Here is a 7,881-nt window from a genome sequence, read left to right as displayed (position 1 = left end):
TAGGCGGGGGACACAGGTATGGAGGGGCACTGTGAGTGGCTTCTAGACACAGAGAATTGGGGCGATGCTGAGGGGCCTAGCCCAGGCCTTCTTCACCACACCTGCTGAACCTGCTCTATAATCCCCTTCTCTGCAACTGCCTTACTGAGTGACTTGGAACATGTGGCACATGTCGCTGGGCCTCAGTTTCCCTAACTGTTGATGGCCTCTGGGCTACCTTCCACTTCTCAAATCCGACTCCCAGGATAGAATGTGTCATTGAGAACACTTGTGTCCCTGCCTAGGTGTAATACGCTCCTGTGTTGTTGTTGTTGTTGTTGTTGTTGTTGTTGTTGTTGTTGATGTTGTTGTTTTGAGACAGAGTCTTGCTGTCGCCCAGGCTGGAGTGCAGTGGCACAATCTCAGCTCACTGCAACCTCCACCTCCCAGGTTCAAGCAATTATCCTGCCTCAGCCTCCCCAGTAGCTGGGACCACAGGTGCCTGCCATCAACCTCGGCTAACTTGTTGTATTTTTAGTAGAGACGGGGTTTCACTGTGTTAGCCAGGATGGTCTCGAACTCCTGACCTTGTGATCCACCCCCTCCTCGGCCTCCCAAAGTGTTGGGATTATAGGTGTGAGCCGCCGTGCCTGGCCCAACACAGTCCTGTTTGATTGGGGAACTCCTTAGATATCCCCAAGGCCGTGGGCTGTGTATCTCCCCCTCCCTGCCCACCCCCCGCCAGTCCCACAGCCTGGGAGAGGAGTATTGCACTGAATTTCTCCTCCGAGTTCCAGACCCACCTCTGTCCTCGTAAGGACTGTGTCTCCCTCCTCAGAGCAGGGGAACTTTCAGGTCTCAGATGAGCTTCCTCCAGGGCGGGGCTGTGTTTCTTCCTCCTCCTTCCTTGGAGGAAAGCACTGACTTGGCAAGTGGCATTGGTGGTACCGAAAGAGCTGGTGCAGGAAGAACTGGTGGCTCGGTCTTCTGCTTTTAAATTTCCAGCCCTGTCTCAGGGGTCCCCTGGCCCAGACAACCTGGCCTTGCAATGGCAGGACTGGGAAGTGATACTCCTTCAGCTCCTCCCCTTCCTGAGCCCTCAGATGGGTCTTCCTTTGAAGGGGAGGCAGGACTTAGTCCAGACTGTGCATCCATGCCATTTGCCCTCCCCTGCTGGAAACCAACCCAGACAATTGCACTTGACCCCACTTCCCAGACAAGTCCAAGTGAAGATAAGCTAGAGCCTGGGACGTCTCCTACCCCAGCGATTCCCGTGGGAATCTTGCTGGAGCTGGAGGCATATCACAGCTCTGGCTCTTATCAAAGCAGGAAGGACCCCGGGCCTTGGTCTCCAGTGCTGAAATGTCATCTCACCCCTCATCCGGCCTCCAGCCCGCAGGCACCATCAGCAGCATCAAACAGAACAAGACTAATTGACATCTCTCCAGCTCATCTGACTTTCAAAGCACACTCACACTCAATACAGTACTTCCTTGACTCCTCAAAGTAATTTGGTGAGACTGTCTTATGCCCACTTTACAAACGAGGAAAGTGAGGCTCAGAACAAGGAAGGGACTGTCACAAGGCCACACAGCAAATAAATGACAGACTAGTGCCTGTGTCTCCCAATGCCTCTTCCTCCTATCTTCCCATTGTTGACTTCACACTGTTCCAGCTGTGGCGTAGCTTATTTAGTTTCTCTTTAAAACATCCTAGCCGGTGCCATGGCTCACGCCTGTAGTCCTAGCACTTTGGGAGGTGCCCACCTCATTTCACCCCTCCTCTGGTTGGACACTGGAATTGAAGGATAGGGGAAGTGATTCCCCCAAAGCAGGAAAAGTGAGAACCGGTGAAGATCATTTCCCTGGCTGGGTTTCACCCTCCTCTCCTGTCCCCTAAGCCTAAATTCTGTAAATGCTCGTCAGGAGAGAGTCTGAGTAGTAGCTGGAGGGCAGAGTTCACTCCTTTGAGATGTAAGGGAGGCCTAGCACTTTGGGAGGTGGATTGCTTGAGCCCAGGAGTTTGAGACCAGACTGGGGAACATGGCATAACCTCATCTTTACAAAAAATATAATAATTAGCCTGACCTGGTGGCGCACGCCTGTAGTCCCAGCTACTCATGGTGGCTGAAGTGGGAGGATCACTTGAGACTGGAAGTTTGAGTCTGCAGTGAGTTGTGATCACACCACTGCACTCCAACCTGGGCAACAGAGCAAGACCCTGTCTCAAGAAAACCCCAAACCAACCAACCAACCAACAAACCAAAATAAACAAACAAAGCAACAAACTAACAAGCAAAACAAAAAACTATCCTGCCTGTCCTTGGATGCAAAACAAAAAGTGAAAAAGATGACTGGATCCTTCAGAACTGTCGGGCAGCTCTGCAGTCCTTTAGGGCTGGGAAGAATCAAAGTTGAGAGTTGGGAGGAACTTCCTAGAGGAAGGTTCCTAGAGAACTGTGTGCTGTAGAGGTGAAGAGAGAGGCAGGACCAGAAGGTGAGGTAAGGGGCTGGCTCCTAGACTCAGGGAGATGGCTGCCCTGGGGTATGGGGTACCCTCTGTGCCCTTCCCATTCAAGCACTTGGGTTTAGCATTGCCCACTCCAGGTACGCCTTCTCCAAGACAAAGCCTGGGGAAGATGAAGTCCCCACCACCTGTGTTTGACTGAAATGACCAGATCTTGTGACATTGACAGAGGTATGGGTGCCACACGGGGGAGTGGTGGGAGGGAGGGTGGCCTGGAAGGAAGACGACTGCAGATGTCATTCTACTGTCATGTCAAAGAGAAAGAGAAGACAGGCAAGGGCTTGGAGGTGGGAGAAGCTGGCGAATGCGGGTCAGATGGAGCTCCTTCCAGGATAGGGTGGAGGCGCACCAGCCCCTGAGGCTGCAGCAGACGATGCGGGAGGGCACTGTGCAACTGGCCCACTTTGATGCTCAAGTTAATCTAACTGGACTCCGACATTGCTAATTCCTCCCACCCCTCTCACTACTAATTCAGCTCTAGCATCAAAACTCGCCGACCCTAGACCAGTCCCCAGGCCCCACCCTGTTCCCTCATTGGACAGAACCCCCTTGCAGCCCAGAAGGAGTCAGCTCAGAGGTAATCACTGCATCATGCTTCAAAGCCACTAAGCAATCTCTGAATGGGGGGCAGCAGGTTTCACTTACCTTGTCTGGCCGCCTGCCCGGGACAGATGGGATGCAGCTGGGGGAGGGCCCCACCTTGCCCTCCGCTCTCTCCCTGGCTCTCTGCATTGGAAATGGTTGCCTCCTTGCCCACCTCATTTCACCCCTCCTCTGGTTGGACATTGGAATTGAAGGATAGGGGAAGCGATTCCCCCAAAGCAGGAAAAGTGAGAACTGGTGAAATCACTGCCCTGGTTGGGCTCCATCCCTCCTCTCCTGTCCCCTAAGCCTAAATTCTGTAAATGCATGTCAGGGGAGACTCTGAGTAGTAGCTGGAGGGCAGAGTTCACTCCTTTGAGATGGAAGTTCTATCTCCCCAATCCACAGGGTGGCTGCCGGTCTAGCTGGGGTGAAGGCTGGAGGGGCTGGGATGGTTGGGAGGAGTGACCGGGGTGGATGGGAGAAGTGACTGGGGAAGGTGACTGTTGGCCTGGTACAGAACAGTGGCCACTTAAGGTACCACTGCTTCCTTCTGGAGGTCCTTGGACAAGTGGCTTAACCTCTTCAAGCCCCAGTCTCTTCTTCTGTAAGATGGTGATCCCAGTACTGTACTTCCCTCATGGGACTGAAGTGGAGATGAAGGAGGTCAGGCAGTCCCAATAAGTGTGAGTTCTCATTGTCTGCGATCCCGTTTCTACTTGGAAGTTGGCTGGAGCTGCAGGCTGGCTCCCCAGCAACTGCTGGGGACATGAGGCACAGGGAAGCTGTGAGCTGTGCTTTGCTGAGGGGCTGAGATGAGGGGGGTGGAGGGGAATGGGAGGACAGGGAGGACAGTGTGTGTTAAGGATGTTGCCTTCCTGGAGGGGCAAGGTGATGGTGGGGTGGTGAGTTATATAGGGGAGGAGTTGCCCCTCCCATTTGATTCCTAAAGATGCAGTTTGACGTGACTACCACTCCCAGCTCCATGTGGAATTGCACTGATGTTCTCCGCCCTTTCTCCTTAGAGTCACTATAGGACCAGGAAGCCTGGGGGTGGGGGGTGGGGAGACGAGTCTTCTCTATGGGCACTCTATTATAGGAGATGGTTCTGAGGGACTCTCCAGGAACACTGCTGGCCTCTTGGTGCCCCCTGTGGGATCCCACCTGCTGGTCAGCACCTATGAGCCCTCTCTCCATGCCATATCCCACAGCTGTGGCTCCAAGTGCTGAGGATTAGGAGAGAGAGGGCTGGGAAGACAGTGTGGCTTGTTAAGCAGGGAGAAACTTTTGGAGCCCACTCATGTCTGGGGCCAGGAGTCGTGAACACTAGAGAGTTATACTCAGGCAGGCAGTGGCTCCACGAGGCCTCTGATATTGTTCCTAGGAAAAGGAAGGGCCAGTGCATCCTGCCCTCACAAAGAATCTCTACTGCTCGCAGTGGTGCAGATGTAGGAAGGTAGGTGTTGGAGGCCATGGCCATGGCAGCCGTGGTGGTGGTGACTATGGTGATCATAGTGATGGTGATAACTGTGGCCGTGTCATGGTGGTGATAGTTGTGATTCTGGTAGTGACACTAATAGCAGTGGCATAATGATGATGGTCATAGTGGTGCTGGTGTTGTTAGAAGCGGTGGTGATGGTGGCAGTGGGGGTGATGATGGTGATAGTGGTGGTGGTCACAATGATGATGGTCATAGTGATACTGGTTTTGGTATAGATGTTTGTGGTCATGGTGATAGTGGGAGTCTCAGCAAAGGAATATCCTGATCATATCCATGCTATCTGGTATGATCAGTCAAGCCAAGACCTCACATTATAAACTAACTCTTCATGGCTGGGCATGGTGGCTCACGCCTCTAATCCCAGCACTTGAGGAGGCCGAGGCGGGTGGATCACCTGAGGTCAGGAGATTGAGACCATCCTGGCCAACATGGTGAAACCTCGTCTCTATTAAAAACACAAAAATTAGCTGGGTGTGGTGGTGCGTGCCTGTAATCCCAGCTACTCGAGAGGCTGAGGCAGGAGAATCGCTTGAACCAGGGAGAAGGAGGTTGCAGTGAGCTGAGATTGTGCCACTGCACTCCAGCCTGGTGACAGAGTGAGACTCCAACTCAAAAAATAAAAATAAAATAAAATAACTCTTCATATCAAATAAACAACACACTAGAACATCAGCTTCATAAGGAGCTGCATGAATCCCCAAGGCCTACAGAATCCCCAAGGCCTAGAACAGTGTGTGGCACACAGCAGATGCTCAATAAATACTTGTTGAATGAATAAAAGAGAAGTGATGAACACAGTGTTACTTCATCTGATCCTCACCACGCCCTTTCACAATTCCCATCTGATAGATGACAAAACTGAGGCCAAAAGAGGTGATGTAACCTGCCTGAGGGGTCAGCAATGGGGGAGAGGGAGGGAGGAATAATACCCAGGCCTGTCCCACTCCCAGTGCAGTGCTCTTTCCTCCACACACTTTGCAGCCACTCTCCCTGCCAGCACTCAGCATTACATAGTGGTCTTGCACTTGGGTTTAATCATAGAAATACTGCTAATAATAGTAACAATTGCTGTTTGTAATTGTTTGAGTGAGGCTTAAATGATCAGGACCATGGAAATCATTAATAACCCAGGCCCAGCCATAGTAGTGTGGGTCATATTAAATTGTGTTGAGATGGATAACGTTAGCAATAATAGTAACTGGGATCATAAATTAATAACAGGAATATTTAAATTAATGCCACACTGTCGATGCCCTTAGTCGTCAGCAGTTCAACGCTGCTGTTAGTACTAACGTTGCCCCTTTTCCTGCCTTTTATGAATTCAGCTGAGAGGAAGGCAGGTCTAGAAAAGCAGCGGGAGGAAGAGACATCTTAGAAGCTGTCCCTGTCTGGAAAGAATGACTCCTTGGTGATTTCTGAAGAGGTGCTTGTTGTCTGGCCTCTTATGACCAGCCATGAAGGTGGTGGCTCACCAGCATTCATGCTGAAAGTCACAATGATGTCTACCTGTCCTTTCCAGGACAGGGCTGTCCCTTGGACTTTGTGGGTTACACAAGAAGGAAATTCACAGGACAGGTATTTTTTTCCCCCATGAATGAATGAATTAGCCTCAGCCGATCTTGGAAGTCAACTACGGACTGCTAGCGCGCCCTCTTCATGAGCACTGTTTTTTTATTTGTTTGTTTGTTTGTTTTTCGAGATGGAGTTTTTACTCTGTGGCCCAGGCTGGAGTGCAATGGCACTATCTCCGCTCACTGCAACCTCCGCCTCCTGGGTTCAAGTGATTCTTCTGCCTCAGCCTCCTGAGTAGCTGGGACTACAGGCGTGAGCCACCACGCCAAGCTAATTTTAGTAGAGATGAGGTTTCACCATGTTGGCCAGGCTAGTCTCAAACTCTTGACCTCAGGTGACCCACCCGCCTCGGCCTCCCAAAGTGCTGGGATTACAGGCGTGAGCCGCTGTGTCTGGCCCGCAAGCGCTCTTGATCTCCCTTTTGTTTCCATAACTGGGGAGGGTAGTGAGTTTTTTTTTTTTTTTTTTTTTTTCAAGGAGGAAACTGAAATCCGAACCTGGTTAAGATTCGGGTGCTGGGATGGGCTTTGCAGACACCCCCATCAACTCTGTGCTCCAGGGTCCTGACGATGTCTGGGAACAAAGAAATGGAGGGAACAGGAAAGGGGTAAGCATGGGGGTGGGTGGCATACTTTTCGGGTTGGGAGGCATATTATTTGGACTTCGCAAGGTTTCTAGGGCAAGACGAGTTTGGTCCTAGTACATGGATGGGTACACAGATATGAGTCCATTTCACCACTCTTCTATTTATTCTCTTCTACAGAACTTTCTTGAACCCTACTATATACCAGGAATTCAGAGAAGAAACCATAATCCCTGCCTGCAGAGCTCATAAGCCCATGGAGACACTCACAGTCTGGTGAAGTTTATACTGTTGAAGATGCATCTGTTTGTTTGTTTATGGGTGTCAGTGTGTGTGTGGGCTCATGAATGTGTGTGTGCTTGTGTGACTGTTTACGTGTGAGGACTTATGCAGACACGACGGTATACATGCATGTGTGAATGCGTAGGTATGTGCGTTTGAGTGCCCGGATCACATATGTGCCCGTGTGCAGGCCTGGAGAGGTGCATGTATATAACAGTCAGGTCGGCAGGAGTGCATGAGGACGGTGTGGGCACACGTAAGTGCACGATCACACATACAGGTGAGCTTGAGAGTGTGTATTCCTGTGCATTGTGTGCACACCTGTGACCCCTTCAAACCCCTCATTTGAGAATCAAATGATGTTGGAATGGACTCCACCTTGAATGTCGGTGGCCGAGGTCAGGCCGCCTGCGCCCCTCCCCTCCCCAGGCCTCTGCCCAGGGATCTCCTGCACTGGGAAGGGGAGGGATGGGAATAGGGGTGGAGGTGGGGTGATGGGCGTAGATGAAGGGCAGGGAGGGCAAGCGGGCATTCTTACTGATAGGGGCCAGGTAGGGAGCAAGGCTCCAGGGAGAAGGTGAAGTCAGAGACGGAGGAAGATGGGTAAGAGAGTGAACCCTGTGGCGGGCCGCAGCCGGAGAGGAACAGAAACCGCAGTGGGGACGCCCTGGTCCCCGGGCCCACAGCATCCGGGACGGACGCGCAGTAGTGCGGGCTGGGAACTGGGTACCAGGGCGGGATGGGTGAGAGGCTCTAAGGGACAAGGCGGGGAGAAGAGGCAGCGGGTTGCGGGGAACCGCACGCCCTCCCTTTGCCTCCGCTCCCCACCCCGAGGCGGCGGGGCGGGCGGGCGCGG

Source organism: Rhinopithecus bieti, unplaced genomic scaffold, assembly GCF_001698545.2.
Source record: "Rhinopithecus bieti isolate Rb0 unplaced genomic scaffold, ASM169854v2 scaffold_35856, whole genome shotgun sequence".
Taxonomy (NCBI): domain Eukaryota; kingdom Metazoa; phylum Chordata; class Mammalia; order Primates; family Cercopithecidae; genus Rhinopithecus; species Rhinopithecus bieti.
Note: the sequence above shows the minus strand (reverse complement) of the source record.